The following is an 8,040-nucleotide window of genomic DNA, read 5'->3' on the forward strand; positions in this document are numbered from 1 at the left end:
GGAGCATGATGTTGGGGCCCAATCGAAAACACAAACAAGTTACAAATTTAGACAACACGTTTCGTATAAGTAAGCAAGCAGTTGGCCATTCTGTAGCTCAATTAAAGTCTTGGGGAGCATAATGAATAGCAGAGGGTTTCATACAAACATACTACATCAGGCAAAACTATGCAATCATTAGCGTAGTATAAACTAGATTGTGAGCCTCATGCAATAATAGTTGGTTAATAGAATTCAAAGCTTCAGGCACACTTTGGCAGAGTAATTAAATGGTAAGGCCTTTAATTATGTCAACTAATAGTTATACAAGTACCCAACATCAGGCATGATGCTTTGGGCATCTCATTAATTAAGGACAAATAAAGCAATTGAAAAGAGTAAATTAACTATGCCTGAAACAAACAAGGAATTGAACTGTTGAGTTACATACAGTGACTTACCTTAGCAGGTTGAAGAGGCTCAGCGCAACTCCTACTTCTCTTGCAAGGCTCCTTCCTAACATCTTGTACTTGGAAATCCTCAATCTTATCTTCATTGCATTCCCTCTGCAAGGTGACACAAACTAGTTACTCATCTCCTTGGAAGATAAATATGCATACTTTCCAGTCTGTGAACAAAAAAAGGACGAGATTATAACAAAACCACACCACATAATGAAACATGCCGCATCTCTTGCACTTGCACACAATGAAATGAGCATTTACTATGTCTGCACTATGTAAAAACTAGGCATACCTTCAAACTGGATCTCCAGGTACTCTTGGAGAGCCTACTTTAGTGTACATCCAAACCTTTATGTCACCTATGAGATAGACAAGGGCCACTACAGCAGCCCTTAGTGTTTAAATCATTGACAAGCTCTGTTAGAGTGTTAGGTCAAGAACAGCAAGTAATCAAAGCAAACAGTCCTAGTATGGCTGGCTGATGCAAACAAGCAATTGAACAAATGTGTGAGCAAATCTTACATATCAAGAAAAGAAGCAAAGAAGGAGGCTTAAAGACAATCACTTGACTGGCCAGATTTAAGGGGCATTTAAACATCATGTGCAACGTATGAACTAACATAAACATTGCATATTCCAGATTCTACAATGGAATGCACATGTATTAGGTTATGCCATGTATGATGATGCCTAAATGTACAGATAGCAGGCAGGAGTGATTCATCATTGCACGCACAATTGAATTGCAGGTTAAGCGCTAGTTCGATTTCGCCTTTTCAGGGCTTATTGTCAAAATAAGCCATAAAATATGTAAAGTAGTCATTTTTGAGTTATGGGCTTGGGCTTAACTAATTTTGCTTTGGAGAGGGGTGTTTTGGGTAGAACCTCACTAAAAATTAAAGGGAAGTGGAATAGTGAAATGACTCGGTTGTCTGCCTATATTACACTCAAAATGCAACTGCTGACGCCCGTGTCACACCTGACCCTCAAGTAAAAACAAACAAGCAAGCGTTCATTGCCCTGCCCGCTTGCATCTCCTCTCCCCTTTCCCTCTACCTCGATCCCCGGCTTGTAGCACTAGGGTTCCTCCAGCGAGCCGTCGCCACTAGTCCCATCTGGCCTGATCCTCGAGGATGCTATGTCCAGCTAGGCTACATGGCCGGCGGGTAGGGGCAAATCTCCCTGGCTGCTCCTCCCTCTGGCGCCGCCCCTCATTCTCATGGTCTCTAGCAGCTGCTCCACTGTGGTTCGTCCAATGTACTACTCCGGCGAGCACTGCCCAACTACGGCTGATGCCACACTGCGGCAGAAGGCACCTTATTCCCCCTCTCCTCCTCCCAGGCCATGCCCTTGAGGCGCTGTTGAAGGATGAGCTCATCCAACAAGGTGAGGATCTCCTCTGATTTTTTGCCAAATTTTCATACTGATCCACTATATGATGAATTGCTATGAGCTGCTTCTGGTACTGCTATATGATGCATTGCTATGAGCTCCTCCTCCTGCTGCTATATGATGAATTGCTATGAGCTGCTGCTGCTGCTGCTGCTATATGATGAGTTGCTATAAGCTGCTCCTGCTGCTGCTATATGATGAGTTGCTATAAGCTGCTCCTGCTGCTGCTATATGATGAATTGCTATGAGCTGCTCCTGCTGCTGCTATATGATGAATTGCTATGAGCTGCTCCTGTTGCTGCTATATGATGAATTGCTATGAGCATCTCCTACTACTGCTATATGATGAATTGCTATGAGCTGCTGCTGGTATATGATAAATTGCAGACTGTTGCTGCTGTATGATGAGTTGCTATGAGCTGCTGCTGCTATATGATGCTTTCAGGTGGTGCTGCTATATGATAATAACCAGCCACTTGGACCATCGAATTTCAATAAATAATTGTCCTTCATTTAAATGTGGGTCATGCGTTCTTCGTTTAAATTAGGCAATGGGATCTCTATGGAAAACATTGACCAAAGTAGATTGTGCCAAGTAGATGGTATATTTGTATTTGCATTTTGAGCAAATAGTGATGGTCTGTTTTCCTATCATATTAATTACTGCACTGGGTTCAATTTGTGATGTTTGCAAGTCAAACTAATTTTCATATGGGCAGCAAAATGAAAAATATATAATGCAATCTAGACTTTCCACTAATCATACCAAAGATAAGCTAAAAACACAATGAAAATAACTGGTTGGCTTATTACATGGAGCTTATATCCACAGGTGCTTATTTTCTTAGGATAACTCGTAATAACTATCCCTAAGAAACTTGGCTAATAGAACTGACATACAAATAACATGCCATGATGATTGCAATGGAGGAGTGACGTACCATAGCACACTGTATAGGCTCACCGCTTCTCTCCTTTTTTTGCGATGTTCCATGAAATTGCCACATACATCTTGTACTTTTTCATTGTGTAACCCTATCTGCAAGTTGACACGGCTAATTTCAGACATCTCTACATGATACTACATTGCATATCCCTTGCGCATATTTAAACCACCAATTAACGATTGTGTGCATACCATAAACTAGCCATGACTCTGTATGCTGGACTAGCAGGCACTCTAAGGGAGCCTAATGTAGTGCACTGGAATTCCTACACGCCACCTACGATTTTGTGTAATGTACTGCCCCTATTCCTAAATATATGTCTTTGTAGAGATTCCAATATGGACCACATACAGATGTATATAGATGCATTTTCAGTGTAGATTCACTCATTTTGCTCCGTATATAGCCTATAGTGGAATCTCTAGGAAGACTTATATTTAGGAATGGAGGTATGAGGTAGTATCATGTATGACATCTACATATCTAATTTATCAGCCAGTAGTAGAAATCATTGTCTGCACAAAGGGATTACTGGTTGAAAATCCTAACAAAGCACGCTGGTAGGCACAGAACAATACAAGAGAGAGAGAGACGCACTTACAAGATCATAGCAATGCCTTAGTCCAGGATCTTGGTTGGCCAAGCTGTTAGATCCAGAAGAAACATCGTCCTTGTAGTTTTTGCCAGCTGCATAACGGGTAACAGCGACCGGTTAGTATATTTGAAGTACATCGGGCAGGTGATGCTGGACGGGTTTAAAGGTGACAAGTACCTAGGCCGTGGCGGGTGCTTGGCATCTCTCCAGACGGTGGGAATCAGGTTAGAAACGTCAAGGGTGATGACGCTGCGCTGGCTGTCGGTGTCCGGTAAGGAGATCTAGAACCGTCGAGTAGGTTTTTGTGGAGCGGCTCCGGTAGGGTGGACTACGGTGTGGGCGAAGCGGATCTATGGCCGTGGACGAGGGCGTAGGTGAAGCTGCTCCGGTGGTTGCGTTAAGGATGGTGTCGACGACGCGGATCTGCGGCCGTGGACGGGGTGTCAGAAGCTGCTCCGGTGATTGGGTTAAGGATGGTGTCGACGATGCGGATCTGTGGCCGTGGACGGGGCATCAGAAGCTGCTCCGGTGGTTGGGTAAAGGATGGTGTCGACGATGCGGATCCGCGGCCGTGGACGGGGCGTCAGAAGCTCCTTCGATAGGTTGGATGAGGGTGTGAGGAAGCGGATCTGAGGCCATGGACTTGTGAGTTGGCAAAGCGGCCCCGGTAGGGTTGAGAATGGTATAGGCGAAGCTACTCCGGTAGGGTTGACGATGGTGTCGACGAAGCGGCTCCGGTAGGGTTGAGGAAGGTGTCATCGAAGAGGATCAGAGGCCGTGACGGGGGCATCGGTGGGGTGGCTCCGGGGGGTGTGGACGAAGTGTCTCCGGTGGGGAGTACGAATGAGCCGCTGCAGATGTGCGACGGTTGACGAGAGTACCAGCGAAGCAGATCCGGCGCCGTGGACAAGGCCGACACTGAATGGGCTATGGTACACTGGTGGATGAGCAGTCTACTTGTTTCTAGTGGAGGTGGGAGGGGTAGATGCGGCCGCAGAAGCAGATCCAGTGAGGTGGACGCCGCTGACAGTGAATGGACTATGGCTGCTGGTGGATCAGCAGTCTAGGGTTTCAAGAGGGGAGGGGAGAAAGGGCGATGAAGTACGAACGGCGTGATGTAAGATGCTCTGGTGCTGTGGATCAACAAAACAACCGCGTAAGGTCGTTTTTTATGGGACGCTATTTATATTCGTCTCTATGCCTAGGACATTAGCAGGCTAAAGACGCTTCCTGAGACGTTTACATAAGCATCGCAATCTTATTTTTTAGAATAATGCATTTATATTTTTAATTAACTTAGAGGCGATTTGTGAGACGATTAGTTACGCCTGCGAAATATTTGGTGCTCGAAAATTCATTATTTTACCGCGTAAATACTTCCCGCGGCTTTTCGGATTTTATTTTGCTAGCGTACTCCGTATAATCCTCCCATGCCCGTCTTTCCAGTTTCCACCTCCCATAAAAATCCCAATCTGCGCCGCCACCAAAGCCTATCCCCCGTGGCAGTTCTCGGCCTGGCTCTGCCCTCCGGCGCCAAGTCCACCCTCGGCCGGCGACTTCCCATTCTCCTATGTCAGCATCCTTGCCAGTGGGAGCCTCGCCGGCCGTCGGCGTCCTCGCCGTTGCCACGCCGCGCCCCTCCAAACTCTCATCGCTACACCGTCCCGCAAGATGGGATCCGCCATGTCAAGAAGGTGCTCCCTCGAATCCCATCTCCTCTACAGTTTTTGAATTAAATCAATCAACGCAGCTTCTTAGTTGACACATCCCACGCCTCTACCTTGATTGGTTGGTTCTCAACTGAATTTCCAAAATGGACCGACCAGTATCAATCACATAACTGATCCCCGATCCTGATGCATCAGATCTAATGAAGTAAATCTTGTTGGTGGTGTGGCCTGCTGCTTGAAAAAATATCTATTTTGCATCTCACTCTGCAACTTACTCCATCAGATCTAATTTCGTTTGTTCCCTTTTTAGGGGAGAAGGAGCGAATACATTAATCAGGTGCAGGATCGAATGACTGGCCATTAAGTAGACTGCATTTACTCTCTATGGAAGAGTTCCAGTTTAATTTGCAATTCCAACATGATTCATACGTTCATTGTTTGATGATGTATAGTTTTAGCTTTCAGATACTAGCATCACTTTGGCCTAGTACTTACGAAGCAAAATGACATATCGATGTGGTTTTTTACTTTATTGGTTCTGGCTTCACATGACTTCGTGCGACTGACAAGGCATATTTTTTGGTCCACCACTAATGGTTAGTGCAGATTTTTTTTCATGGATTTTTGCTTACTTTAGCTCGGTAGATGCTCAGTATTTGTCTTAATTGTACCTTTTTGGGAAGCGGCTATGCATCTTAATTAGGCATGAGTAAGATCAGAACCAGCTAAGTTATGTACATTTTGAAAAAGATCCAAACTAGATATAGTTTTCCACTCAGTTTGATCCAGTACACCTGGTCAGGCAAATTGTGGTTCGCTAACCTATCTGATATAGCCTTGAAACATTTGATTTTACACAAACTAAGCTGGGGCATAGGGAAATGCATGTTAGTATCCGACAATGGAGGATGCGGTCACTGTTGAATCAATAAATTGACCAGATCAACGCCTTGTTTTGTTACACACAACTGCCCTATACCTAACCCCCCAAAGAAACAGAAAAAACATGTTGTATCTCTCTCCCCAAATCAGGCGCATCCATGGCTCCCGACAGGGATAACTTCTGACGTCGATACTTCCCGGAAATATGGGTGATGCCGCTCGCTACCAACCAAAGTCCCCCCTGCCCCCATTAGAAGATGCAGCCGGTACCACTACCTTGCAGCCATAGATTGATTCCATCATGCGCTGGCAGGCTAGATGTTCAAGGAGGTAGCGGAGGTGCAGCCGTGTGTCCATCCTCTCCCATGGAAGGTGCCTGGTACAGTGGTACCCCATGATCCTCCTTTCAATTTATTTTTTATTGTCAATTTGTGTTTGCCTCCAAACAATTTTTTCCTTCTTCAATGAGTACAACTCCTATGAGCGGTTGGTCAGAGCTCTAATTTTGGGTGTTTGTCGAGGTCACCTTGTTATGTACTCCCTCCGTCCGGAAATACTCGTCGGAGGAATGGATGTATCTAGATGTATTTTAGTTCTAGATACATTCATTTTTATGCATTTTTCAGACAAGTATTTCGGGACGGAGGGAGTATCAGAATGAATGATGGGATTCATGTTTTTGTACATATCACGGAGGATCTAGTACAAGAATATTAATACTTCTACATATTATACCTCACCTTCCGTACCATTGTCCACTTGTTTTGTGCTACATCGAATGGTGGGACGCTTATTTTGTTACCATGGAACGTAAGCTTATAATATACTTCTGATATCTCTGAGCGTGTATATAAAGACTATAGATTTGGTAGTCTTTATAATTCTGTCAAGTTTATGTGATCTATAACCATGGTGATCAAAGTTTCTCTGTGTTACCTTTATACATGACAACAGATTATAATTCTGTCAAATTTATTTGGGCTATAACCAAACAAAACATTGTAATTTCTTTCTAACAACAGTTTAGCTGGTCAATTTATACAGATTGTAGTAATATCAAACTGATGTGGGCTTTAACCAAATGACATACAGTATTTTTTTCTCTGTCCGCACATTAACTGGTCATTTTTATACAGATTATAATATTGTTGTGGGCTACAACCAAACATCACTGTGATTTCTTTCTGTCAGCACAACAGCTAGTAAGTTTTGTATTGCATTGACACTATCACAAGAGACAATGTTTTCTTACTGTTTGCAGATATTCAAGGATTTAACATTATGGAAATGTTCAGCAGATGATCTTTTGTAAGTGAAAAGAATACATTTTTATAAGAGCAATCAATGTGGGACCAATACAAGGTGTGTGATTTATCCATGTTCCAACCTTTTCTGCTGACAAAGATGGTTCAGAACAATGTAGCCGTCATCTGTTTGACAGATAAGCTGGATTATCTTTAGATCAGCTGGCTCAAACTAAATTTGTTGTGTCATCCCTACTAGTGTAGAGTTTCTATTGGACTGAAGATTACTAGTGTCCACAAGCATAACCAGTCAATCCTAAGAAATCTTAGTTCTATAAAGGAGAAACAAATAAATTATAAGTATTCTTTTTGAAAGTCAATGTATATTTCTTATTTAAAATTATCTAGCTCTGCTTCTCTATATTTCCCTTCACCTTTTCTGGTGCTAATGTGCTTTTATTGCAGGATTTAGAGGACAAAACTAATTATAAGGACAGATTATAACAGGTTTTATATCGGAAATAATCTTGAAACGTGCAAGGGAAATCTTTACATTTTTCTAGAAGCCATATCCATAAAAGCTGCGAAAGCCGTCAAGCTGATGTACCAAACTAGCTATAAAATTTTTAGATAGATTTCGACATAGAATTTCCATTTTATTTTCAAATTGGTTTTAACTTTCAGATAGTCAGAATTAGAATTAGAAGTTTATTTTGTAGTGACAACATTATTGTATGAACGTACAGTTCACTTGTAAAGTATCAATACCCTTTGTAATAAAAATATTTGTAATGGCTTGCACATTGCTTCTTGTTTTGCGGCTGTGATTATGTGAAACTTTTGCAGTTAATTATGAGAATATGATGA

The 8,040-nt window shown here is 42.8% G+C and overlaps 1 long non-coding RNA gene across 1 annotated transcript; it reads left to right on the forward strand.

The window, feature by feature from the left end:
• The first annotated feature begins 6,198 nt into the window (after nucleotides 1-6,198).
• Nucleotides 6,199-7,814, forward strand: LOC119280751. The gene is made up of 3 exons (XR_005138167.1): nucleotides 6,199-6,301; nucleotides 7,191-7,291; nucleotides 7,639-7,814. It is a non-coding gene; the product is annotated as an uncharacterized LOC119280751 (long non-coding RNA).
• Nucleotides 7,815-8,040: the final 226 nt, after the last annotated feature.

The sequence above is a fragment of the Triticum dicoccoides genome, chromosome 3B, assembly GCF_002162155.2.
Source record: "Triticum dicoccoides isolate Atlit2015 ecotype Zavitan chromosome 3B, WEW_v2.0, whole genome shotgun sequence".
In the NCBI taxonomy this organism is placed as follows: Eukaryota; Viridiplantae; Streptophyta; class Magnoliopsida; order Poales; family Poaceae; genus Triticum; species Triticum dicoccoides.